The sequence below is a fragment of the Amphibalanus amphitrite genome, unplaced genomic scaffold (assembly GCF_019059575.1).
Source record: "Amphibalanus amphitrite isolate SeventyFive unplaced genomic scaffold, NRLGWU_Aamphi_draft 000611F_arrow, whole genome shotgun sequence".
In the NCBI taxonomy this organism is placed as follows: Eukaryota; Metazoa; Arthropoda; class Thecostraca; order Balanomorpha; family Balanidae; genus Amphibalanus; species Amphibalanus amphitrite.
The window spans coordinates 106,650-134,281 of NW_024882105.1; the positions used below are offsets into that span (position 1 = coordinate 106,650).

A 27,632-nucleotide genomic window follows, 5' to 3' on the forward strand; every position below is an offset into this window, starting at 1 on the left:
CGGGGCAATGCGATGCCGCTTTCACGTCGGGCCCTCAGCTGGCGAGCGCTCCACAAGGCTGGAATCGCGGTGCATGGTGCCGCGACAATGGGGCGACGCCCGGCCGGCGCCACACAAATGCAGGCCCGCACAGTCATGTCGACAAAGCACGGGCAAATATGCAGGCCGCTTGGGACTGCGGCCACATACCAGCTAAATGATTCAGGCTGTGGTGCGGCGGCGAAAAATGTGCAAGCGTCGAGCATCGACAATGACCCTTTGCCTGTGTGGCGAATTCGGAATGTACATTCCGACAGAAGTGAAGTGGTCCGTTTTCTTTATGTTGGTGGACGTTACTTTCTTTGGACTGTGCGCGAAGAGCGTAACTAGTCCCTTTGTGTTAACTTCCGTGGTTCAGCAGCTCATGCGCAGGGCCATGCTTAGACAGATCCACCTCTCACTCAGTCTCTAAAGGTCTTAGCCACAGAACGGCTCACATGACTTGTTTACTGGGCCGACCACAGCTTTTCATGGGTGTTCAATAGAAAAACACAATTCTAATAGATAATGTTTGTCTATTTTAAACAGCCTGCGGTTACGTAACTATGAGCCGGTCGGTCCAATATTTTATCCTCAGTCGATTCCAATGGTGAGGTGTGTTGTTTGTACCCAGAGGACGGTGGGAATGGTGACCGGATGACGGTACAGTCACACTGGTCGCCGGAGCACAGCTGGCACGGACTGGTGCAGGCACAAGTCGGGTCCGGGTACAGGTCGGGTCCGGGTCCGGGTCAAGTCCGGGTCCGGATGGCCGAGGGACCGTAGTATTGGTAATGTCTTCACTCAGGTCAAAGTTCATCTGAGGGAGCACGGTCCCGGAGGCAGACGGAAATATGAGGACATAGAGGCATGACAATTTGATAGAATTCCATGAAGTCGCAACCTTTTCAGTGCCCCACTTATCAGTCTGGAGACGTTTGCCATCTTCACGCCTACCCAACCACGAGCGAGCTCTTATTGCGGAAGTGACTCGAACAAAAATGTAGCCTGTAAATCGTGACAGGTCACAACAACGTCCAGGTATTACCAGATTGACAGATATAGCCTAACCATGACATCCCGAAAGAGATAATCCCACTTCTCGGAACGTCGATATTTTTCACGGTCAAGTTGACTTGCAAGCAGCGGAGTACGGTACGTGATTGCATTCGCAGTTTAGCAGGCCTAGACGCCTGGTGACTAATTAAGAATTTTGTGGTTAAGGACGACATTAGCTCAGACTCAGTACCATGAGATCAGAGGGAATGCATGTAATGTATGCAATATGCATACATTCAGTCATGTCGGATGATGGATGCCAATTTCCATGGCCCGGATGTGTTACATAATGCCGATCAGAACAGAAAAAAGCATACCGGGCATAAGCCGTGCAATATTTCAACCTACAGGTTTCATGCAGTTTCATGTCTTCTGTTCTGCCTCAGTAAAGCCCGCTTATTAGGAAGCTGATGAGACCAATACGACTCTTTGGCCGTCATGAGCCTTGACATCTTCGCGGTCCCAAAATCACGTGCACATGTCCAATGTCCACCGTCCACTACCTACCGCCACTGTCCTCTGTCTATACAGACCTCCCGACCAGCGGAGGCGGTGGCAGGGGCGGTACGGCGGAGACGGCCACACGCCCCCATCGGACGAGCGGCAGCCCGCGCGTCCAGTTGCGCCACGGACGGCACCGATCGTTTTTGTGGCCGCCGGTTCCGGCTCTTGTGCATGAAATAGAAAGTACGTCCCGCAGCCATTGTTCGGCGCCTTGGCGGCATGCGGCGGCGCAGCAGCTGAGCCGGGCGGCGAGGATTGGCGCGCTAGTGGCTGGGCGGCGAGGAGTGGCGCACCGAAGGCTGAGCGGCGTGTAGTGACGCACTGGTTGAACAGAGGGAGCCTCAGCAGCGGGGAATGGCGCACCAATCCGGTCAGGAGACTTGGGCCGCGCAGTTTATGAAACATACGCGCAATCAATCAATGTCCGTTGCGGTTACAGTCAAGAAAGCTAAGCCTGACGGTCATAGTGTTTATATAAAGACGTAGGGCTTCGTCAGATCAGCGTTAAGCGGAGTCATGAAACGGGAAGCTATCTGGTTCCATAGCCTTTATACCTGTGCAGTGTAGGTACTCTGAATCATTCCTGGTAGTCACCACCATTGTCACGAGCACATGGAGTTGCTCGGAGTAATGGAATTCCAGGGTTCCACCCATTATCTGTTGCATCGTCACGAAATACACACGCGATGTTTTTGATATACCTACTGGCACTAGCGGTACTCGTTTCAAACAGAATGCAACATGAATGGGACATTCCTTTGTAATATTTCTACAATTAGACGACAGACACCAAGAAACTGTCATGCCCTGACAAACCGACATCACGCTTATTTTATTTACAAACATATGCACATCACTAAGTATAAGCATGTGAATGTTTAGCTTGGTGGGTCCATGAGGAAGTGGCATGTCAATTCACAAGGACAAATAATTGTTTATGGAATTGATCAATCGAAGGACGAATCTCGGATATAGAAATATAGGAACGATTTCGAAAAACAATAGGAACGACAAAATGTAGCCACAATATAACGCATTAAGTTTTGTTATTTTTGTTTAATCAGTTCATGTGATGTAGAAATGTGGGTGCATAAAAGAGAGAAGTCATATTGCGCCCTGTTCTTAAGGTGGCGCAATATGACTTCTTTCCCCTACATGTTATGATGGCATTTATGCACAGCCATATATATATAACCAGATCTACATACTTGCGAACCTCAAGGGAGAGTTCCAAAACATCAGAGTTTCGATTCACTGAGATCTCAACTATTTTGTTTACCGGACCCTGTCTTGCTAGTGATGGCACATTGGGAACTGGTTGCCCTGCCTCCGAACTTCACCGTTCGATGATTGCTGCATAGAGTCACGGACGTCGCGGGATTCGTGACGTGACGTCACTACATTCGTGATGTGACATCAGATCGTGACTCTAAGATGTGCAGCGGTATTATGTGACGCCGTAACGCGTTTTCGTGACGTGGTCAGAGAGCTTTTGTTACTGTGCTGTGACAGCTCCGAATCAGTAAACAAGATTACCCATAATGTACCGTTTCAATGCATTTGCATAAATGATGGTGCGTACGCAAAGTGCTCGTACGCTTTTTACGGTTACGTTAGGCACTGCAATCTGCATCTACATACCCATGTTTAATGCATTGCTGGTCGCGAACGATGTATGCGTGTGTTTGTAATTCAATAACTATAGTTGAACCAAGAAGCCTTTGTTGTCGGTCTCATAAATATGTACATTGCACATATGGGTACCTTTACTATTATATTATCTTATAGGTTAGGTAAAACCAATGATTTCGCAAAAAGAGCTCAAAGACGTCTATTTTGCGTTTGCCGACGATATTGCTTCATTATATTAAATATCTATTTACTGACCGCCACAATTACCTTACTTACTTAAACTATACACTATTTCTTTACATTAACGAAGGCACAGCCCGGACCAGGCATCAGGCGATAACACTGTTGAACGGCGTGTTCCATTAGCTCATTCTCACAGGGAGAGCGCCTGGGTGTGATTAAACTGCGCGGGATCAGTGTCGAGAGGCGCCGTCACTTTCACTGGCCGATGACACAACAGGGCACTGACTGGCACCTGGCTGCTGCTTGCGCGCGGAGCTCGGGAACGGAAGGGCACGCTTGCAGAGGCACTGGGGATAGGCCGACCGGTCTTTGAGGTGGGACTTGGGAGGTTAGTACTTAGCGCGGGGAGAGGAAAGAGGATTGTCACCAGTGCAGTGGTGTAACATGATGTAAAACAAGGTAAGGAGGGAGTGGGGATTTATTCTGGACAAATCACATGAAGAATGTAGCAATTACGCTGTCGCATATATATGGTTGGTTCTATAATTTTAGTTAAAATGATTGAATGAACACGCTTTGCAGCTATTATGTATCAGATTCACAAATTCCAAGTTTTGATGACAACTTCAATGACCGAAAGAGATCATTTTTTCGAACAATGAAATCATGCGTGCGGAAATCTAGCTGTTTAGGACAGGAAACCCCACAAATGAATGCGGAAAATGCATGAGTTTGTATTGTAACTCGTTCTCAAACAATGCCGGCATAATGGATAACGAATAGAAAGGTTTGGATTAACCTATGACCTGGCCAGTCCAGTTAGTATCATAGGTAGACCGTCAACAGCCGTAATTGACATGCGAGTGGTTTCGATAAGCACTGCGGTATATAGAACGGATGGTGGCACAAAGCATATGAGCTAAGCTGTATAATTCAATCTAATTTGGCGTCCAAGAAACCCACCAGCCAACAGCCAGACATGTACATAACATTTGAGGACATGCATTGCTGTTATGGTTCTTTTGTAAGTATTTCTCTTTTTAACTTTTTTATGAATTTCAGTCATAATTCGAGGTAAGCATTGCATTGCCACCGTGTGTAACAATCACCACCTGGCATGTCCTCACAGAATTAACCCCATTGCATGAAGCACGCGAGGTTTGGCATTGTACCTACTCACTGCCGCCCACCGCGACCTTAATCAGGCCATGGGGACAGGGGAGGGGGAGAGGGCGAGGGCTGAACTCGCATGCGGAGTTGCAGATTGGGGTCCACTCTCAGATGTCCTAATCCTAACTGACGGGCGAGTTGACTCAACTGTGATTCCTATTGACTGAAATAAGCCGATTAAGAGCTTCGCTTTTAGTGAGGACAATTTGGAGCCATTTAAACGACATCTATCACGATACGAGGTGGCCCACCTCAGTCTAGACGTTCTCTGTCGCGGTTTTGTGTGACGTCCGTGTGGTCAAAGCTGTGTCCTTCGGCAGCCTCATAGCCATGTCCATAAACGTCCCGACTCCACTAATGACGTCAAAATCCATCACTAATACCATCCTCAGCTAACGACGGTCCGGCGCAGCATCATTAACCATCGCTAAACAAAACCCGACGGTTGACTGCAGACTCCGGACGGTTGACTGCGGACTTTGGACAGTTGACTGCGGACACCGGACAGTTGACTGCAAACACCGGACAGTCGGCTTCGGACTGCGGACAGTTGAATGCAAACACCGAATAGTCGGGCTCCGGACTCCGGACAGTCGACTGCAGGCACCGGGCAGTTGACTGCGGACCTGACGTCCGACACTCACACCCTGCGACACCCAGCCGGCGGCCGCCGCGGCACTCCCACGGTGTTACTTGTCCGGCGGACAGTACCGGGCTCATTTCCGCCGGCCAACGCGCCGGGTCCGGCGGAAATTCCGCGGCCGGCGCTCTCACGGTCTAGTGGGCCCACAGAGTGCAACCATGGGCAAAAATATCCACCAAAGTCTCTATTTTGGATATTTCATACGGGTATCAAGAGGTGTGTAGAATAAAATGAGTGTCTTATCTACCTCCTCTCTATACTTTGATGCTCAGGATTCTCGTTCGCCATGGTTAACACCACAAGGATTGATCGGACATTGCTTTCACGCTTCGCAGTTCCCACACATGACGAGATAAAGAGATCTCACAACAGGCGAGCGGTCCCGTCAGCAGCGGTGCGGGATAAACGCCCGTGGGTGTGCACGGGGTACGCCTGGTGGGCCCGCCCACAGCCCGACCCCCGTGACCTACTTGCTCACCGGGGGGGGGGGGCAGGAAGGGGCTGGGTTTGTGAGAGCGACTCTGTACCGTCACAGCCGCAGCACTGCACGGTAAAGGCGAACCAGGGCGTGACAACGTGACGGTAGCTCGTTACGACCGGACCGTGACGGGGTGACGTGACCGGGATGGGATGGGATGGGATGGGATGGAATGGGATGGGATGGGAGAGAGAGAGAGAGAGAGAGAGAGAGAGAGGAAGAGAGAGAGAGAGAGAGAGAGAGAGAGAGAGAGAGAGAGAGAGAGAGAGAGGTGGTGGGAACGTAGCTGAATAGATATTCAATGGGACAAGAAAATGAGGATGAGGAGTGGCCTTAACCCTATTAGTGGCAGGGGGGTTGTTTTCATCCACCCCTCAGGTTTTTCGGGAATATCTCCGAAACCGCTGAAGCTACGATGCTGACATTTTCTGACTTTTCCTAAAACTAAATTGGGCACATTCCCTGAAAATTTCAAGTTCATAACTTTACCAGGGGCGGCTCCAGAGCACTGGGAATTGGGGGGTCCTATTCGTGAAGCGAGTCATTTGGGCGAAGATCACGATGCTGATGTATTATAACTGTATGCACCAGTTTTACGAACAGTGAATGAAAGGTATCATGTGATAACATATACAAAGTTATTGTGCATCCTCTTTTGACACGTTTTTGCTATAATAGGCGGATTCAGGCGTCCAAAAAGGGGGGTTATGTTTTACCTCCCAACATAGGTGCCCTGACACCGCCTATGCATGACCAATACAATTGTAGTCGTTCTCTCATAAGAAAATTGTAACATAACAAGACCATTACCACCCTTTTTAGAAACAGTACCAACACATGGCGTGTCATTTCGCGAACTAGCGACCGGAGTTTAGTACACCTCCTCACCGACAGATGGCAGGACAACTGCGTAAGAATATACCTGAGAAAAACGTAAAAAAGCAAAACAAATATCACGATCATCATTGCAAGCGTACAATAAACCGCCAAGAAGACCACTTTAACGATTTATAGGTTTAAAATGGCGAGTTCGCTAAAATAAGATCCAGCCAACATGCCACGGGCTCGCCCGGTATTCATTGCATGCACTTATCATCGAACATTGCGGGCACATTTTTGAACGGAATGAATCGAAACTCGGTGACAGTAGTCTTCAATGTATCCACCAAGCGGAGCCAGGGAACATTTTTGATAAACCTAATAGTTTCAGAGATATTCAATGATAACCGAGATTCCGTCGCTCCGTCGGCGGCGTTCCCGACGATTTAACATGGGAAAATGAGAATAACTTGCAAAATGTACACGACGATTGCGGGCACAGTTTTAGAGTCTCGCACACCAAAATGGCATCAATATGTTCCAAATTGATCATAGTTTCCTGTACTCGGGAACATCTTTGATAAACGGTCCCGTTCTGCCGCAATCGCCGGTAATGTGACGAATCCGCGCGAAATCCCTATGGCAGCCGGTGCGCCGGAGCGGCCGGCCGCCGGTCGCTAGTTCGCGAAATGACACGCCATGAAAAACCTTATTTACTATACTTTTTGTGTACCCCCAATGTCAATGATCTGTATCCGCCTATGATTTTTGAAAATGCATATTTTTAGGATCCATGTGAATTCCTGGTTCATTCTCTATCGATCGGCAAAAGTTGCGTTAAGATTGGTTCAGAAACCTGGCCGTGATAAACAGTCTAAAATGTATCTGCAATTTGCACGTTTTTACCCCCCTCTACCCCCCTATTGACATTTTTTAATTTTCATTTTTTTAGAAATGTAGATCACGTTGAGCGAAATCGAATGCCGTTTGAATTTTGAAAATCGGCCCGTTAGATCTCGAGATATCAGGGGGGGGGGTCGTAAACAGCCCCCCCCCCCTGCCACTAATAGGGGTAGCCAGGAGCCTGCCACTAATAGGGTTAAAGGGCAAGATGGGCAAATTACCGACCAACCTAATCCAGATATTTTTTCTTGTAGGTATGCAGCTGAAACTAACAAGAAAAAAAGAACAACCGTTTCACGGCTAACAGCTTCTGCAGTTTCAAAATCAAAACAATTCTCGTAACATGTAATCGCTGTCCATAAAATTTGCTCAACGACTAACGAGGCAATGCGCCATACATGTAACAATAGAAAGTGGTTACTCTTGTTGGCATCTAGTAAATTCCAGAAGCTGCTTCTTAGAGCGACTGATCCGTCGTCTATTATCCATAGAAACATCGATGGTAACAAGTCAAGGTCGGAGGGAGAGCGGCCTTTGTGATGGTGGGACCGCACCCCGGAGAAAGTGCGGGAGAGAGGCGGGGAGGCGGAGAGAGCAGTGGGAGTAGGAGCCATACATCGGTGGGGATAGGGATATGGCGAGCGAGAGAGAGAGAGAGAGAGAGAGAGAGAGAGAGAGAGAGAGAGAGAGAGAGAGAGAGAGAGAGAGAGAGAGAGAGAGAGAGAGAGAGAGAATGGAGGGAAGGAGGGAAGAGGAAGTGAGATAAATGAGGCAGGACGACACTGAAGACAAAGGCCAAGAGACTGGGTTTGACCGAGTCTTGATCAGAACTGAGAGGCGCCGACGCCGTTCGTTTTCCGGTTCCCAATGGTTCCCGATGGTTCTTGATGGTTCTTGATGGTTCCTGCTGTGGAAACCAGTCGGTGCAAACTGTCTGCAGCCGGCCCAGGGAAGGCTGCCCGGAGCGCGGAAAAATTCCAGGTAAATCTCTATACCCACCCGTTTCGGACAGGGCCTCTCAGCACACGCGTTTGTCGGGGGATTATGGAGCTTTCCAGCTATCCCCGGCATGCCTCGGCGGTACTTGGAACCCTGATCACGTGATGTTGCGATATCGCTGTCACGTGACCGCCTGTCCGCAATGTGAGCCTGACAGGAGCTGTCGAACAGAGGAATGAGGACTGAGGACTGAAGAGGGGTCATCGTCCGGAAGACTGAGGACTGAGGACTGAAGAGGGGTCATCTCCCGGAGGACTGCAGGGACGGGACAGCCGTGGCTCTCTGTCTGCCGGCAGGGCTCGTATCGGCCGCTGCTCTCGTCCTCCTGAAGTGTGACGGCGCCTCCTCACGGACGACGGCCGCTGAACGGTGGCGGCACGGTTAAAGTCTCACGAACCGCCACAGGCGCCGTGAGCTGGACTGTGAGTCGTGACTTTCTCATAAGGCTCACGAGGTTCCCGGATGGACCGGGCGGGTCGGCGATGGCTGCGATCACAACCTGACCCGGGCGTGACCTGAAGTGGTTCTCCACTGGTCGGCCTGACCTCAGCTGACCCCAGCGTCAGCGCCGGGCCGGCCGGGGTCACCAGAGGTCAGTGCTGAGCAGAGGTCAGCACGTTCGTGACTGACCGCTGGAACAGCGCGGCGCCGCGCCCCCGGCCTAACCGTGCTCTGGTCCCATCAGCGGAACCGGCTTCAGCGCCCAACCACCACCGAACACGAACCACACACTCAAACCTGGCCACCACACATCACCCTACAGCCACTGTGCCGTCTCACGAGACGAAAACTCACTCGGAGGAGCTCCTGGGTGGTGAGGGACGCTCGGTGGCGCGGCGCGCGAGCACGACTGGCGGACGACGCTCACTCGATGGCGGCGCGCGGCGGACTGCCGCCGGGTCGGGCCGGCGGCGGTGAGCGGCCGGCCGGCGCGCGCTCTCTCACGCTTCACCTCGCCTCACCTCACCTCAGCTCAGCTCACTTCAGCTGAGCTCACAGTTCCGGTCACGGCGCAGTGGCGTGGCAGGGAGAGTACCGAGTGCTGAGTGCTGGGTGTCGAGTGCGGAAGGTCAAGCGAGTGCCGAGCGTCATGTGAAGTTGCATTACTACTGAAGACTGTTACGTAACGATGAGACGTTTTGACATGAAAGTCATGAAACGACTGCTCATTGTCCATCATCAATTGGAAATGGTCCGTCACGTAACAGACCAGCTACCGTCGAAGACGTGCAAACTGCAAACCTACAGTACAGCCTGACTTCTGACTAGTACAGGCTACTGGCTGAAGCCGGCCGCCCCAGGAGTTGTGGGCCGTTAGCTACCCTCAGCCGGCCACGGTCAGCAGGCCAGGTCAGCATACCGAGTACCGATTCCGCGGCAGCCCAGCGCAGCTGCTACCGACCTTATACCTGGGCGCACACGCCGCACAGCCATCTCACAGAAGCCACTGAATAGGTCGCACGGCCTCACACTGCTCACTGCTCACACTGGAAATAAACCTTGCCGGAGGTAAATTCCTGACCCTTTGGACCAGCCATCCGGCTTCGATATCCGCATAGGACACGTGAACCCGTGGCGCCCTGACCCGTTTGAACAATATGAGAGTTCCGGGCAGCACCCTGACCCACAGGATATAGAGTTGAATCCAGTCAACTGCAGTAACAGGGTCAATGAATGGCCACCTCTTCGTGGGAACTGTCGGCGATAATGGGGCAATAATGAAGGTAAACACCGCCGAGTAGTTATTGTTTGGCATGGAGTAATACGGGAGTGTTGGTATTACACCGCATCTGACCTGCATAGAGCAGGATGCTGGTTAGTAAACGGCAGTGGAGGGTGGCGAGTTGTATTTTAAATGCTGGAGTTAGCGGAGAGTGTGCAAGTTTCCAGCACGGTACGGTTAACAACACATGGGTATGTTGGAGTTCGAAACGTTTCCGTGTAAAAATGTCCTGTGATGTCATACATCTTTGAAAAGAATAGCCATCTTCCTTCCCTTGTTCTCCTACGGCGTTTCCATTCAGTCAAGTCGTACATACGCTTTTCACAGTAAACAACGACATGTAAAACTATAATTTCTCTGTAGCGCCGCCAGATAGCATCACAAAAGACGGAAACAACATAAAAAAATATGCAATGTGAAGGCGGAATAAGAGGAAATGAAGAGGCGATCGGTTGGCCGAATAGGCATCTCACAAAGCCAGACTGAGAGAGACAGAACGGTAGGTAAGCCTGGTTGTTTCTGATCTCCCAGGAGATGCCACCACCGCCACTCCGCCATCACGATATCGTCGGCGATATGGAGAGGTCGTGACCGACCATTCCGCAAAGCGCACCATTTTATCTTAGCGTAATGAACAAGGCATGACAGACGGATAAAGCTTCAGCAAGGCTTCCGTTCTGAAAGAGATGTTTGGTATCAGAAATGGCAACTTTAAAGGTAGTGTGCCAGCTTTCCTGGACCGTATGGAGTTAATGGCCCAGATAAGGAGAACCGGATTTTTAGAACTTAGCCATACCTTCAAAACTCATGGAAACGTCTTAAATTCTTCAAATTTTGAGTACCCCAGTGCGAAATTCGCCCCGACGGGTTGTCGGTCGTACCCCAACCACATTTCACACTACTATGAACAATAAATGCACACACTGAAATCGCTATTACCGATAGGCTCATCCAATCAAGTTTCGATAAACCCGTTCATCATCATCTCCTGCGGTTTCGAACACGCCTGTTAGGTGGTGCGGTAGACCGCGCCCAAAGCCAGGGCCCCGGTAACGTGAGGTAGCCGAGTCGGGGCAGCGTGCGCTGACCCAAGCCGGGGCCGCGCGTCCTCCCGGTGTCATGTGATAGCCCGGGGCTGCCCGAGGATGCGGTAGACCGCGCCCAAAGCCGCGGCCCCGGCTTGGGTCAGCGCACGCTGCCCCGACTCGGCTACCTCACGTTACCGGGGCCCTGGCTTTGGGCGCGGTCTACCGCAGGTGGCTTCTGCTCATACTTTGTGGTGCGGTGGTTGTGCGTCGGGCCGCGCGCTCTGACTTCGGCCAAGAAAAATGCGTCAGCTGATCATTGTCATTTCTGCCACTTTCATGTGGTGAGATGGGGTCATAACTTTAGAGACGGCTGTTTCATATCAATTATTTTACATAAAATAATATTTCAAACCATAAATTAATGTTCGACAGCCAAATTAAAGAAACAATACCAAAACAGGCTTACAGTTTAAATTCGACATTGTGTTGTCTACGATTAGACAGCTGATAACTCATTCCCGTACGTCGTAACTCTATAATGACCTTTGCTTATTGTCACATGTGCGCCGCATTCGCGATTGTTGCCGACGCCTATTTGCAGGTCAGCCCACTACAGTTGTTATACATATCGAAAAACCGAAAAACTTTTAGGCGAAAAAAAGCACTATTTTAGGCCCATTTTTGATTTTTTTGCGATATTAGGTAAAAACAGAAGCTTCTTATCCTAGGAAAAATAAAATGGGAAATCATTGGAAGGTGGCACACTACCTTTAATTTATATTAGGAAGTATAACAAAACGAGATTTGAAAATATACGTTTGAAACGCTGCGCTAACCATCTGTTCTAAGGGTCAGATTGCGACCACAAATCTTCACTGCTCCAGCTCAGAAGCACCGTCTGGTGAAGTCTCGGTATTCCCCAATCAGTTTAGCAAGCCACATCTTGCGCAGATGTGTTTTACACGCCATTCAGCAAATTGAGGCATACAGTGCCTGTTGAGGCTCCCTCGAGCCCCAAGGATTGTGAAAATGTTGCTAAGTTTCGGAGCCTCAAGGTCTCATTATCCATGACAACTTCAGTGCCGGTAGGTAGTTACATTCCGCGTCCTCTCGTTACAAGCAAACAGACTCTGGAGCCGAGGCTAATTGGAGAGGAATCCTGGTTTTTCCGTGGCCTCTGGGATATGTCTATGGCGTCAAAGACCTGCCACCATGACACGAGAGCAAGTCATGTCAGCGCCACTGGACTGGCAGAGCCCTGCGGGACTCCGCGCTGTGTGGCCGCGGGGCCCCGGGTGCAGGGGAGGGAGGGGCGCCCCGACCCGGCAGGGTCCGCCCCGGTATCCAGGGCCGCGGCTGGCGGGTGTGCCTGGAATCCGCGGCTGACCTCGGCCGTGCGTGGGGGACACAGGGGAGGGAGGGGAGGGGAGAGTGAGAGCGGTCACCGGGGGCAATGTTTGGCCTTGTGCGTGTCTCCCTGTCAATGCCGGCCCCGCTGCTCCGCTGTTGGAGAGATCTCAGGAATTGGACGGACTCGGTGTTCGCGTGGCCTGATGCCCCACTGTCCCCGATGGACAAGTGGTTAACATTATACACGACCTAAAATATGTGCACAAGTGTCGGAATCTGCATTATGTCAACCACGGAGACAAGCTGAGCAGGGGTTGCAGCTCAGAGACAAGCAAAGGCACTCTCGGAGGAAATCATGATGAAATATTGACAGTAAATGGCTTTCGTCACGGCCGATCAACTGCAGACAATATAACATACATTGTAGATGATATCCAACGTGGTTTTCAAACAAGAAAATATACCCTTGCTGTCTTCATTGATCTCCAAAACGCATTCGATAAAGTAAATAAAATTGCCCTCCAAATAAAACTTCATAAAAAAGGATTGCGGGGCAGAATGGCCTCATACATTACGAACTTTCTGAGCAACCGAACTTTTAACGTAAGATGCGGCAACACATATTCACCTCCTTTCCGACAGGAGCACGGGCTACCATAAGGCAGTGTGTTGTCCCCGACCCTTTTCCTTGTAATGATTGATGACATAATAGAAACACATAATGCTAAACTTAAATTTTCAATATATGCCGATGACATAGCCGTCTGGGTTACTGATTCATCTGTACAAACGGCGTATGCTTACATGAACACAGCACTTGATGATATTAGAAAGTGGTGCGACAAATGGGGACTTACCGTGTCCCCAATTAAAACAGTGGCAATGATATTCGCTCCCCCTAGAAGCCGTTTTACTAACCCCCCTAGACTACAGATAAACAACATACCTATTGAATATGTAAACCAATTTAAATATTTGGGAGTCACCCTAGACAATAAACTCACATTCAATAAACACTTCGAAGATATAGCCCAACGCTGCGAAAGACGTATAAACATACTTAAATGTATAGCTGGTAAGAAGTGGGGCGCAGATAGAAGCACACTTCTCAGACTATACATTTCCCTAATTCGCCCTATCTTGGACTATAATGCTTTTCTATTTGATGATATAGCTTCTAAGAAAATTGAGTCATTGCAAATAATCCAGAACAAAGCACTCCGCATAGTTGCGGGCGCGATGTCCACGACAAACATAATATGTCTCCATATTGAACTAAATCTGCCTCTACTTGTACAGCGTCGGAAATACCAGCTCCTTCGGTTCTTCGCTCGGTCGTGTTCCTTTCCCTCTCACCACACATATAAAATACTAAATAACCGTTACACTGAAGATCTGCAGCCGACTGCTCCTCAAAGACGCTTCCTGGTTATTGCCTCTCGAATTCAAATGGTACTCAACGTCTTTCGAATATCCCATCCGAACATCATGCCCTCACCTTCACTTTCCTCTTTCTTCTTACAACAAATCAAGCATATCGATTTCCTATTTACCGATAAAAAGACAAAAATCACAAAAGAGGAAGCACAACAGCTGTTCTTTGAATACAAAGAAGAACATCAGGCAGACGCATATATTTATACCGATGGTTCACGGAAAGACGGACACTCTGCCGCAGCTATAACTTCGCAAAATTATGAAAAAACAAACAGACTTCACGACAGCCACAGCATATTCAGCGCTGAATTGATAGCGATTAGTTCAGCTCTTAAATATATTGCAAGCAAACATTTTCAGAAAGCAGTGATATGCACAGACTCGGCTTCCTCTGTTAGGACTTTGACGACAAGAAAAACGGAAACACATCCTTTGGTATACAAAATAAAAAAGCAGCTGATTGCTCTACAGAAAGAAAAGAAAGAAGTAAGAATCCTCTGGATCCCCGCACATATGGGGATCCAAGGTAACGAACGGGCAGATAACCTTGCCAAAACTGGACTCCTCTTCTCGTCTCGAAATCATCTTCCTCTTCCAGTTATAGATTTCATCAACCATATTTACGTCTCCTTTATGCAACTTCGACAAAGAGACTGGGACACAATCAAACATCCACATCTCTATCCGATTAAACCATCAATTTCCCATTTCTCTTCTTCAAATCAACCTACAAGACAAAAAGAAACCGTGCTGGCCAGACTGAGGCTAGGACACACGTATCTTACACACTCGCATATATACGACCGTGTACCACCTCCAATATGTCACTATTGCCCCACACATCCAAGATACACAATACAACACTTCATACTCCACTGCCCACGCCTACAGCACCACAGAAGACACATTATAAGACACATTACCACACATGGCCTCAGTCTGGATTTGCCAACTATCCTTGGCGACCATCATCCAGAGCTTCATGATTTGCTTTTTATCTTTCTTCAGGAGGCACGTCTTATTAACAGCATATAGAAACCACCTCACTGAGACAAAAGGAACCCCGAGCACGGGCATGAGTGGGCGCCGTGGGGACGATAGTAACGCGGCGCCCAGTTCCTTACTCGTACAACCTAAATCCCGGTCGTTTATTTACATTTTCCTTTTAATTGCATCGTGTGCTCGCGCTCTAGCCATTGATGTTTCTTGCACTGTGTAACTGGCATGTGTAACTGGCGGCCCCCTATTGCGCTCTCCGACCCGCTAATGGCGGAGTCGTTGAGAGCCAACGCCGACTGGCGGCCAAGGTGTTTACGCCTGTGGTCGCCGGGCGCCCCTCCCCAGCACGGGGCCGTCATTATCCCTTCCCTTTTACCTCCTACACATTAGATTAAACAACTGTAGGGGTTTTTTCCCCGCGCTCTTTGGCTTCAGCGCGGGGTTTTCCCCTTTGCAATAGGCGTCAGGTTTTTTGTTATTTAGGACTTTTTCCCTGACCAATACACCCCACACCAGTACACTGACACCTTACACAAGTGTATGAATATGTGATGTAAATAAATGTTACCGTTTCTTCATCTGTGTTTTGTTCCGGCTTTTTCGGCACTTCGGCAAAAGTAAGTTCCCCCATTAGATTTGCTCACACACAATAAGGATAGGCTCCCACGTTGCTATTGCTTCCGGGTTCACATAAACCGGCTTAACGTAAAACTTTGTTCCTGGCCAAAATTGCCAGATGTAATGACCCCCGGCTCCAGACTGGCTTTAGGCTGGCGGAGCAAAAAAAAAAAAAGGAATTTGCAAATGCAAAGTTGTTTATGTTGTGCGATTTTACATTACAATTTGTATAAAAAAAACTGGTAAATGTTAGATCATTGCAGGTGGGTCTCTGGCAGTAACGCAACGTTCTGCTTTTTAAATATCAGCTCGTCTGAATTTATTCACGTCATCTTTCAACATTCCCTGTTTGGTGCAATGCATTCATAAAACAGTCATTGCACAAACAGACGGACTTGCATCAGGTATGTACGATACAGCCAGCAATATAAAGTTAAATATCTAAGACAATTCCTCTTACGTCTGGGATAACCCAACAGGATGTTTAGGCCAGTTTATATGCAGCTAATCAGTCCTCTAACCAGAATTTTGGACCAGCGTGGTGACTGTATAATCACCATCATCTTGTCGATATGTTAGTCATAACAAAGGCTCGCCGTCGTTCCAGAGTGGCCACAGATCTGACCAGGAAGTTGTTGTAACTCGGGCCGCGTCCGGTTACGAGAGGAAAATATTTCCAGCTGTCTGATAAACCCGCCTGCGCTGCCGTCTCTGAGTGTGGCCAGTCGTCCTGCCTGGGGCTTTGTTATAGTTAGACGTAACATATTGAAGAGTCTCGTTGCATCGAATGCAACCGCTGCGTAAAATAAGCTAGATCTCGTCATTTTGCTGTTTGCTGGGACGTTCACCATTTTCTGTATATCATGCATTGCAATTTAACTGTTCACGAAAGAATCATGACCACCAGAGTATCAACAGTGATGCAGCTCTGTTGACAAACTAGCAGGCCATTTCACATACCCATAATGCCCTCAGGTCATGCAGATAGAATCCAGCATTGTCTGAGCTTGGTTTTGAGGTCGGAACTCAAGCTCCGAGCTTAAACGAGTAGTCTGCGGTAACTGAGTTCACAATACACTCCATCTGACTCACAAGAGCCGTCCACTCCGAGCCGCCGTCAGTAAACTGGGGCCACGAAGTGGGGCACAGCGCAGTGGATCATGTTAACTCCCCGGCAATGCAGTACCAAACCAGTATGCACTGCATTGATCGCAGCGATCATCTTAGCGATCTCTGTAATCCAGACATGGATCTCGTGCAGCGATGTGTTTGGCATTATTCGGCAGCGAGTAGGCACACGCGAGGTCTGACGAGTAACTCGAGTCTTGTGAGACACGGGAGGCTCGCGAGGGCACACGCATGCACGAGCATTTCACAGAACTTGCCGACTGATGTGTACCGACTACCGATCTTCGCGAGGAAATTGGAACGAGTTGATTGACAGATAATGCAGAAAGAGAAACGTTGGAAATGAAAACATCGGGCGGCATTCAGCAATAAATCGGTTACGAACTCCGATATGACACATTTGCTAAGTTTTTACCCGTAAGAAATGTGGCGATTAAAAGTTCAATATTTTCGGTAGCTCCTATATGCCCATTTCAAAGGAGCAGTGACTGAAATGATAATCCGATTGATACGGCTTGGATCGGTGGCTTACATTTGCGGTCGGCCACCGAAGGTAGAAAGTTACAGGTGTCTGTCGAGCAGGCGAGGGTTTCACCGGGTTGGGTGAGGTGATTTTCACACGCGCAGTTCGGCGCAGACTGGGCCCCGCCCAGGTGCCGACTGCCGAGTCCGCGTTGGGAAACACAAAAATGCCAACGCATGGCCTAGTTCAAACCAGCACACATTCATATTTTTTCTATATTTCGTCACGGCTTTATCGCTTCCCTGTTGCAGCTTTTGCACTTAATATTTAGCAAGCTGCCCTCTGCTCTACAGCTATAAATTCGAGTTTGACTTAGAGGCCAATTTCGGCAGTTGACCCTTTGTTCCCCAAAGGTATACAAGACAAGCCCATGCATCGCAGGCATACCGATGCCACTAAAAGTAAACTTACTCTAGATAACGAGATAAACAAGTCGTATCTCCAGAGCTGAGGAGTGTTTGAAGCAAATGTACTCGCTGACTTTTCGATCCATATTCACCACATCGGCAGCAGCAACTAGGCCTTAGCCGCAAGTAGATATCAAATGTTCCTCGTTCAACTTTTCCGTGTCTTGTCAATATAGGATACTCACAAAGCCATAAACAAAACAACAGCCTACACAGCCGGCCGGCCAGCAGGTTTCCGCAACCGGACATTTTCCTTCCCGTTAGGCGTGGGTGTCGCGACGTTTTCGTCGTGACGCAATCAGCCGGTCCGGTGCTTCCATATCACCGCCCTCGCCATTATCGCGAGCTGGACGTTCGGGCACGGCTCAGCTGCATCTGTTCGTCACGGAACGGCTGGCGAACGGCCCGCGACGATGCCAAGTTCTCACCGTCGTGGCGCCTCGTGACCGCGGTTCGCGAGCGACGAGCGACGCTGCACTTCCGCGAGACGGAAAGTGACGATACGCGGCGCGTGTCGCGTGACTCGACCACGGGGCACGACGCCGGGTCGCCTGACGGCGCGATCTGTGTTAAAGTCGGGGCTGGGGAGACTTCAAGGGGCTCCGCTTCGGTGGTGGTGCGTGATTCGAGAGAGCGATTCGTGTTGGTGGTCTGCCAGCGAGCAGGAAGGTATCATCTGCATATCTGCATCAAAGGGGAGCGAGTTATTCGAGGTATTTCAGGATGACTAAGACAGGTACCGCCTAAACATCAGATGACATTTAGAATATTTTGACCTTTTTAAACCAGGTGGAGCAGTTCGTTGACTGCTGAAACAACATTTCCACAACAGCGTCTGCGTGGTGGTGCAGTGCGTCATGTCCTCATACGACCAAAGCACACCTGTCTCTCTTTCTGAGTCCAAGTTACGTCAGATCAGCACTCCGGTTTGTAAATTGGCTGGTAGTGCACCCTCCCCTGGCTGGCTCAGGCTCCCGCTCAGCCTGTGCCGGGCTCGGACTCGGGCCGGACCGGCCGTCATCCCGCGCTCTGCTGCCGGCCAGAGGAGAAAGTCTGCCGTCAGCGCGCCCTGACCCGCGACCGGTCCGACCGGTCCCGCGGGGCGGTCGGCAGCCTCCGCCACTGCCGGGAGCCGCCGGGTGGGTGCCGTCACCGGAGGGAAGTCGCAGCTCATCGGCCATGGAGGAGCAGGGAAGCGCAGTATTTCTTTGAGCTTTTATTTAAGATGCGATGTGAACAGCATCGAATACACCAGATGAGTTTGAATGTATGAGACGAATAAGATCAAAATTCAACATATGCTTCGCGACTTGCGTAGTTCGCATCACGCTCAGAAAAAGCGGACGGCTTTGAACTCAACAGTCAACCGTGCCAACGTGTAGGCCTCTTTCAGTGGCGCTTTGAGCCACGATGCGCAGGGATGCTTTCAACTAAGCCCCCTTGACCTGCATGTAGGTCGAGGCCGCTTGGATCAACGTCTCGATAAGTTTTTGCATTGTTGTTGCATGGGGACATAATGACATATGACGTAGTGTACAGAAGCGACTTAGTTGGCAGCTTGACCAGCGGATGTTAGTTGTCAAGGTGAGGAAGGGGAACGTCAGAGTGTCGGTCAAGGTGGAGAGGTGTAATTGGATGTCCCCTGTCGCTCTGGGGCTGCCCACATACGGCAGTGGGCGGGAAGGAACTGGCACACTGCACTGCCCTGACCTTGAGTGCAAGGCTGGTGAAACAAACATTGCTCAAGGCCAAAGGACGAGGTAGTGGAGGGGCTTGGAGGGGAGGGTCTAGCTTTAGGCGGTGAACTTTGGACCAGTGTGTGCCGTAGGAGAGTCATCAGTCAAGTGCATGATCGGAGAGAGAGAGAGAGAGAGAGAGAGAGAGAGAGAGAGAGAGAGAGAGAGAGAGAGAGAGATAGAGAGAGAGAGAGACGAATAGGAATCGTTCGATAATGACGTGTGCTTAGCCTAGCTGCCTTTGTCTTTCTTTGGATGAGAAAGATACCCCAGCCTGGGAGGTCATACAGTGATTGCATTGTCATTTTTCATCCGTCCATCATTTATCCGGTCCATCCGGTCTATCTATACCTACCGACCCGTCGTCCACCCACTGTGCCGTGCTCCCTCCCACCGACCCGTGAACCACCCCTCCACCCATTATCCGGTCCCGACCCGCGGACCACCCGTCCACCCACCGACCCGTGGTCCATCCGTCCACCCACCGACCCGTGGTCCATCCGTCCGGTGCAGTGGACCGGGCCGGTCAGCTGGTCGGTCAGCCGGTCGGCCGGCCCACTGGCCCAGATCAGCGGAGTGGCTGCCACTGCCGGGTCCGGCCAGCACCAGTGGACGACATCACAGTGCAGTGATGACCGCGTGACACCAGGGCACGGTCACCCGCCCTCAGCTGACAGACAGATGGGTGGCACGGCACCAGGCAGCGACACGGTACTGATCGGCCACGTGACGCCGCCGGGACCGACCCAGACCGGCGCCACGGACCCGGAAACCGGGACAAGGCTGTCGTGTGTGGATGAGAACCGAATGAGCCGTGAGAGGCGCAGATCCTGTCAGCGGCGATGGAGCGTGTCAGACATGATTTGGATATTGGGTGCTGGCTCCCATAATGATCATATCGAACTGTGAAGAACATCAGGAAATGCATATGTAAATTGTATGATAAGTTTTTTTTTATTTCATGGTCTGATTCTTTGGGAGTGCCTATTCATGCATGACTCACAAATGACTCAACCCAAACACCTGGAGCGTTTCAAATTAGAGCCAAAGCTCTGAGGTCATAATTATGGTCGACTCGGATTCCGTACCCATTACCTGCTAATCGGCTGTTTGCAAGGTGACACCTCAGCCATGATTAGTAGGTATCGTATCACGAAAGTGATCCCCAATCACAATTCTGTGCGACGATAGACGCAATACGATAGTTATGAAGGCCAAAGATCGGTCACAGCGTACCAATCGTCTCCACAAATCCGGGAGCAGCCGTGTGGCACGGCGGATGAATCAACCGCGCTTCAAATAACCACGTCGCAGCAAGCCTGCCATCCGGAACTTCGGCCTCACAACTCACCCAGATGAAGAAATATCCTAGTCTGGAAAACATCCCACATCACCTCGGATTGCGAGCGTCTCCGATCAGTGTTTGCTGATGTGAAAAGCCGGGCATTCCGTGTGGCCGCGTGTGTGGTTTGTGTCAGTGGTCGGAGGCGCTCTGGGAGCGCTGTGAACGGGCCTCCATTTCACCGGGACTCGACTCCCGACTCCCATGTGTAACGCCACCGACGGCAGGAGCGCGTGTTACCCAATCTGAGCCCGAGCGGCCGCAGCCGGTGACCAAACCGTGTCGTCCCCGCAGACTGATGTGAAATGCTCTCAGCCGGCCCGGGTCGAGCTGACTCGAACATCTGAGGATCCGGAGCGACCCAGGTAGACTCGAGACGACTCGGGGTGATTTCAACTCCAGTGGGTGACTCAGGTGTACCGACGGAGGGAGGACGCGCTGTCATCGTTGACATTTAGCGGTCGGCACTCCCGCTGCAGGCGCGATTCGCCGGCCGGTTCCACCACTGGTCCAGGCTGCTGCGGAGGCGGCCAGTCGGAGACCCGTTAGTTGGCGGAGTGGCCCTACAGGTTCGGACGGCCGGACGTCAGCCAAACGAGCGTCGGTCGTGGGCTACTAGAGCCACGGCACCGCGCCGAGTCGCTGGAGAGATGAAAGCTCACCATCTGCTGACAACAACCGAGGCCTGCCGTGGAGAAATGGAACAGCCAATACAAATGCAAACTATCGCCTGGACAGGGAATAGCTTCTCCCATTGTTCTATGAAGAAACTATTTGCTTTTTAAGCGCATAATTGCATTTTTCTCCTTTGTTCTCTTTTTCCAACTCTCTCTCTCTCTCTCTCTCTCTCTCTCTCTCTCTCTCTCTCTCTCTCTCTCTCTCTCTCTCTCCTCTCTCTCTCCTATCCACAGCGGTGCTGACTGGTTCTTCTCACGCCCACACGTGTGTGCCCACTGCCCTTGATTCGGCGCCGGCCGTCCACCTTTCTACCGTCATCTCTTCTCTCCAGCCTGCTCACCTTTGTTGGTAGCTCTCGGGTCTCTGGTGGGTCGGTCGCCTTTGTGCTGCGGACCAGGCTGACCCATTTAATACAGCCGGTCTATCCGAGGCAGGCGGGTAGGCGGCTGTTGACGTCACTGACAGAGGCTGTTACAGCCGCGGCTGCACCGAGCTGGGTCAGTTACAGCCGAGGAGGGGTGCCTGTGACCGTACAGAGGTCAGAGGTGGGCCGTGACGTGACAATGAAATTGTGGGACGACACGAATGTCGTCCGAGATGCCGAGATGTCGAGGTAATGGCCCAGTGATGAGCGGGACAGGAGGTAGAATATCGCTGCCCACTGCCCACATTTAGCATCAGCCGTTTATATCAAAATGCCTCATTTATTAGTTTGGCTATTTTCGGCCGTTTCATTCAAGTGATTCGTAACTGCAATAGGTCGCTAGTGTCAGTGACTTTATCATTTGCAAACAATGGAATGGAACTTCAATGAAAATAGGACATGGAATGATACCGAGTCACCGACTGTTGTAATAACAACAAAATATAAAAGCATTGCATAATATTCGAAGGACGACAATGAAAACGAGACTCATCCCTGCTAACATTTCCACAAGAAGGAACTTCAATGACAGTTATGTAAAAACAGACATTCTATGTGCCAACAAATCCCAAAGGATTAAAGGCTTGTCTTTGGTGATGTGCGTTTGCGACTTTATCCACGCTATATTGTGACTAAACATATGTGTAATCACTGTAATACCATTTTTACGAAACACAGCATATGTTGGCAGTTGTTTCGTGCCTCTCACTGGATACTATTTCTGACTACGGACGATGTCTCCCGTCTTTGTACCACTAATCCTCAGCGTCTCTAATCCCACGTGCTGGTCGCACTAATCCATCTCCAAGGCTGGTCTCGTCGGGATGGCAGAATAACGACAGCAATCCGCTGATGACGAGGGGGCGCTAGGGGGGGGGGGGGGGTGACAGTCTCCGGTGTCCAACTTAAGGGCGCCACAGAACAGCAACACGCCTTCATCGGCGACAGAGGAAGATCTGTTGCTGATGGGGATCAGCAACTATTGTAACGGATCTTCAGATCAGCCTATCACCACCGTGTGGAAATGTCGTCTGCCTGTCTCCCCACAGCCTGCTGGTACGACAGGGTACGTCGTCACCAGTCACAGCTTGTGGTCGTCACTTGAAGTGACTTTACGCTGCACAGTGCACAGTGCACACTGTCTGTGTGCAGATGTGAAGAGCGGCGACTATGATCGAGCACGTTGTACTGCACACTGCTGGCCTGGTATAAACATATGTACTGCTTACGTAACAGTCGTCTTCATTCGTTTCTCAACTTATACTTTTCAGCATTACAGCTTGCATCCCTGAGCTTTGTTTGTCAACCTGATTTGCCAACAACCGAGGCACTATATCTCCGAACCGGACGCTGCGCATTGCTGGATCATGGATCAACACACACATAGGGTAGACCGGGGCAAGTCGCCCCGCCGAGGTAAAACGCCTCACCGATGTTTCTCGGAACTGGCAAGGTTCTGGAGAAACATCATCTCTTCTATAAAACGTGCACTATATGATCATTATATGAGCAGACTGGAAAGAAATTGTGATGACTCTTTAGGGAGATATAGCCAAAAAAGTGTTTTTGGAGTGATTTTTATGTTTTGTTGTCAGCTTATGCATCATGGCGTTCTTTTATGGTCCACATCAGGTTAACGACTTTTATGTATTTTGAACAACTTTATCTAACGCTTATAATGCCGGCTTGGTTCGTGTTAAATTATGCCTTGCTGGAGTGCAAGGCGTTGTTCTCTGACCGAACTACGTGATGGGGTAAAACGCCCCAGTAGGTCGGGGGGCAAAACGCCCCATGGGGCGTTTTACCTCATGTGTTGTTCGGACTACCCACTTCCTAATGTTCGGTAGCTGGCTAACAGTAAGTTTCTATGCATTTATATGTACTTTTCTCAGCAACTGGATGGCAAAGGAAGCATTTTGTTAACATTTACATTGCAATAATTTATTATTTGGCCTTATGAGGCAGGTGAAAAACCTGCTCATACAATAGTGTCATAGCTGAACACCTGATACGGTGGAAGGAGCTAACTTCAGTGCCGTGCTTCCCAAGGTCTAACAGACCTCTCATATAAGATTTAAGTCAATTAGCATGTTAAATCTTTAATCTAGAGTATGGGGCTTCTTGCCCCAGGCCGTGGGGCGTTTTGCCCTGGGGTTGGGGCAAAATGCCCCATTTGCAGTTGCTTCACAAATCACTTCCTAGCTAGGAGTCCGATCATAAGTGAATGAATTTGAGGGGTGGAATTTAAAGTAAAATGTCCAAAGAGCGCATTGAGCACAAATTTGGCCTTCCAGGTGATGTGGGACAAAAGTTATGTAGCAAAATAAATTATCTGGGGCGTCTTGCCCCAGGCTACCCTACACACACCACCGAACCAGTGACCCAACCGCGTCCACCTTTCACAACCCATCCGGTGGGCCGTGTAACAGACCGGCGCGACAAACGATGATTGTCGTAATGGGCATCTAGAGCCGGTGTTTCGTGCTGGCAAGCCGATCGCTTCAGTGTGCGGTCCAATGCTCTCCACACAGCAGGTGCTTATAGCTGGAGGTCAGTGAAGGGTGCATGTTATGAAACCACGCGCCGCCGACCGGCGAACGGCGGCGGATTTGTGTGCGCGGGGAGGAGGGGGGGGGGGCGGCACGCGTGTGTATGTATGCAAATGCTTAACAGGGAGAGAGGGAGAGAGGGGAGGGGAATAAAGATAAAACCATAATAGAAAAGGAGAAGGGAGGCAGAGATTAAGTGGAAACTTACAATGGGAAAAGAGGTGTAAAATAACTTATCCAAATCAGCATACCGTCTTGCAACATAAGACGCTTAAGTATGATTAATCAGGGAAAACTAGAATTTACACCTATGCTCTCACATCGCTTGCTTTACGTTACGCCATGCTCTTCTTTTGCGCAAAGTGACTGTTTCACGTTAAAGTACTGCTGTCTCTACATAGCTTATTATCCCACAAACTACTCTTACAAAAATCTAGGCTGTTTTTTATGGCGCTAATGACATCCTCGTGACTCGTCGAGGGAAACGATTTTGTTACCTCATTTCACTAAAATGTCTTGCGTCTTAAGTTCCGTGCTGATGATGATCGTGTCAAAAGCAGAACACGGTTCTGTGTCGGGCAGCTGCCTCACCTGTTAGTTGTTACTGTTGTCTTTTGTCGGGGAGACACCGCGCGGGTTAGCGGCTGGTCGGACGCTGCAGTCTCCACCTCTACCGGTCGCTCCCTGCGTGTGCCGCGCTCCTTCTCACGACAGCCAGCAGGCGGCACTGCACAGCAGAACACACCTGGACGGGCACGGCCCAGAACAGCGTCTTCCCGTATCGGTAGAACGTCCTCTATGGCGCTGGTAGAGCGCTCTACGGGCCGGTGATTGGCGCAGTGCAGAGGGCCGATGGTGTCGGTGCGGGTCCAGTCGGCCCGCGGCTGCCGCTCGCTGGATAGTGTGTCCCACATTCGGCCACCGACCCGGACTTGTGTGAGAGCATGGCCTGTGTCCGCGCCGTGACCGGTGCCATGCACGCGACGATGGCAGGTCAGAACAGCGCTGACCGCGTGGCCAGCTCACGGATGATGGCGGAGATCACGAATGACCACCAACGACCAAGTCACGGAGCGATCCGCGAGAGCGTGAGACTGCAATAGCTTGCACGCTGAGGCATCCGAATATTTGGTGCTTATATTTACATATCAACCAAATTTTTGCTTGACAAGTTAGTGCGCTAGGTAATTGGCCCCAATGCTAGGGAACAACTTTGTAATTCAGCTTACAAGCAAAGAATATCTCGAAAGGTGGATTACTTTGTAAAAACGTCTACTTGCTGCAGCCTGCATACTTTGCATTTACTTGGCTAAGTTGTCGTTTCAGTACGGTAAGAGCTGTACCTAAATACCGATTCATTCGTTTCCTTCCGTGCCGCCCAAGTTCTGCATACATAACTATTACATATACACTCGTAAATCAACAGGTTCAGACTGGCGATTGTGCGTCCTAGCCCTCCTCAGAAAGCTCAAAGCCGGTGACTGACGTTGGATCACTATGGTTAACCTTCCAGGCGGTGGGGGGCATTTTTTGCCCCCCTTTAGTTTTTACGATATATCTCCAGAACCGCTGCGCCGATCGTCACCAAACTTTCAGTACCCTCCCGTGAATAGCTATCGCACATTGTGACCAAAAAAATTTCCAAAGGCTATGATAGGTTGGCCGCAAATGACGTCAGAGTGACGTCATTTCTGCCATTTTCGACCCAAAAAAAGGTTTCGCGGGAAGAGCTGTCACGCCTACAGCTTTAAGGCCTGGCTACACTATGCGTTTTCTGCGTGCGTTTTTTGCGTGTTTGTGGGTTTTGCGTAATATTGTTCTAGAAAAAAGGTTATTGTTAATTAAACTTCTTTAATATTTATATAAAAGTTATTAAAACGTTTATGTTAATTAAAAGTTTATATGAAAAACATATAACAAAAACGTAATGTCGTTTCTTTCTAGAACGATATTCCGCAAATCACGCAAACTCGCAAAAAACGCACGCAGAAAACGCATAGTGTAGCCACTGCATTATAGACACAGAAAAATGTTTCAAATAGGTACAAAAGGTGTAGAATCAAGAGCGCTACAAAACAGCTATCTTGGATTTTTGAAATTTTTTTTTTTGTATTTTGACCCCCGAAAATCAAAAAATAATTTTTTTGGAATACCTATAATAGCCAAAAAATCCAAAAAGTTTTTTGAATTTCGAAAAAAACGGAATATATGTGATAATCCCTACCGCCTTCTATCTACATACCAAATTTGAGATCGATACCTCTTTTTTGGCCAAGTTATAGCGAAAAAAACTGTTCAAAATTGATGACGTCAAATTTTCAAACTCAATTTTTAGCCATTCTAGACCTCGTAGCGCAAAACAAAGACCACCATTAGCCTCCCCGTGACGAGCTGCATCGAATCAATACCCATTTTATGCAAAACTAACAACTTTGAAATTTGACCTTTTTTGACCTGACCTTGACCTGACCTTGACCTGACCTCCACCAGAAAGTGACCTAAACCATACCTGATGGTCTTATAAACAACACCATTGAGTTGGAAATGAAAAATTGGCCATAAAACATGCATCGTACAACTTTAGTAAAGTTTGGTTCGTGTGGTGACCCTTGGTGACCTGACCTGTGACCTGACCTGGTATGACCAGTGACCTCTAATAGCAACATATGTACTAGACAACTGACGCCCTATCGCTGATTTTCGACAAAATGCGTTTTACTCGGTGTTATAGCGCTTTCCCTAGAAGACCCGTGAACGGTAAAACATTTTATCTGTAACTTGACCTGTGACGTCATCAGTGACCCCGAGGTCAATGAAATTTTGTTTCCTTAAACAAATTTGACAGGGCTATCGAACGCCGTTTGAATTTTCCTGATCTGTCCAGTAGGTTCGGAGATACGGGGGGGGCAAAAGAATGCCCCCCCCCCCACCGCGCGGAAGGTGGCCGGGAGGCCCACCGCCTGCCGGGTTAAGCCACCCATCCAATAGAGATAGGTAAAATAATAATACTTATTGCCTGTTCAGCAGTGGCGGATCCAGGGGGGCAAAATGGGCATTTGCCCCCCCCCCCCCCCCAACGGCATAATTTTAACATTACGCCTATGGACGATGCATGGAAAGAATCGATAAATTGTTATGGTTTCCCCCCCCCCCCAAAAAAAAAAAAACTCTGAGCTCGATCCGCCTCTGCTGTTCAGTGGTAATGAGACCGATCCAAATATACTAAATACGAATGATATGATACGATACTATCCTAAGCTGGAGTGTGCGAACGCCTCTTAT

General features: G+C 49.7%; 1 protein-coding gene across 2 annotated transcripts in view; it reads right to left on the reverse strand.

Annotated features, from left to right (window-relative positions):
- LOC122363252 (G-protein coupled receptor Mth2-like) overlaps positions 1-25,086 on the reverse strand; it is a 30,650-nt gene extending 5,564 nt beyond the window's left edge. The window contains exon 1 of one of the 2 annotated variants that reach the window (XM_043332299.1): positions 24,942-25,086. The gene's annotated coding sequence lies outside the window, so the exon portion shown is untranslated. Of the gene's footprint in view, positions 1-9,203; positions 9,311-24,941 lie in introns of those variants that run through there. The other variant, XM_043332298.1, reaches the window with a different exon arrangement.
- Between the last annotated feature and the right edge of the window lie 2,546 nt (positions 25,087-27,632).